Raw genomic sequence first — 283 nt, 5'->3', positions numbered from 1 at the left:
TAGTTCAACGGGACGGGCAGAAATTAGATGCACGGGTCGTTTTGGAACACTGCCAAATTGTTGCTACAGGCCAGCACTGGCGCGCACGCAGGCCATTGTAACCGCGCTCAGCTGGCCGTGCGCTACTGTACATAGGACATCGCGTGTATTGATTACTATAGTTTTGAAGACACCTGACCGTAACTAGATGATAGTTTGTTACTAAAATAATATTTAATTGTGTGAAATTGATTAGAATGTTTAAAAATAGTACTTACCTTATCTATAACTGGTTAGTTATATT

This window comes from Priapulus caudatus, unplaced genomic scaffold (assembly GCF_000485595.1).
Source record: "Priapulus caudatus unplaced genomic scaffold, Priapulus_caudatus-5.0.1 Scaffold119, whole genome shotgun sequence".
Lineage (NCBI taxonomy): Eukaryota > Metazoa > Priapulida > Priapulimorpha > Priapulimorphida > Priapulidae > Priapulus > Priapulus caudatus.
The sequence above is the reverse complement of the archived record's forward strand: the minus strand, read 5'-3'. Positions refer to the sequence as shown.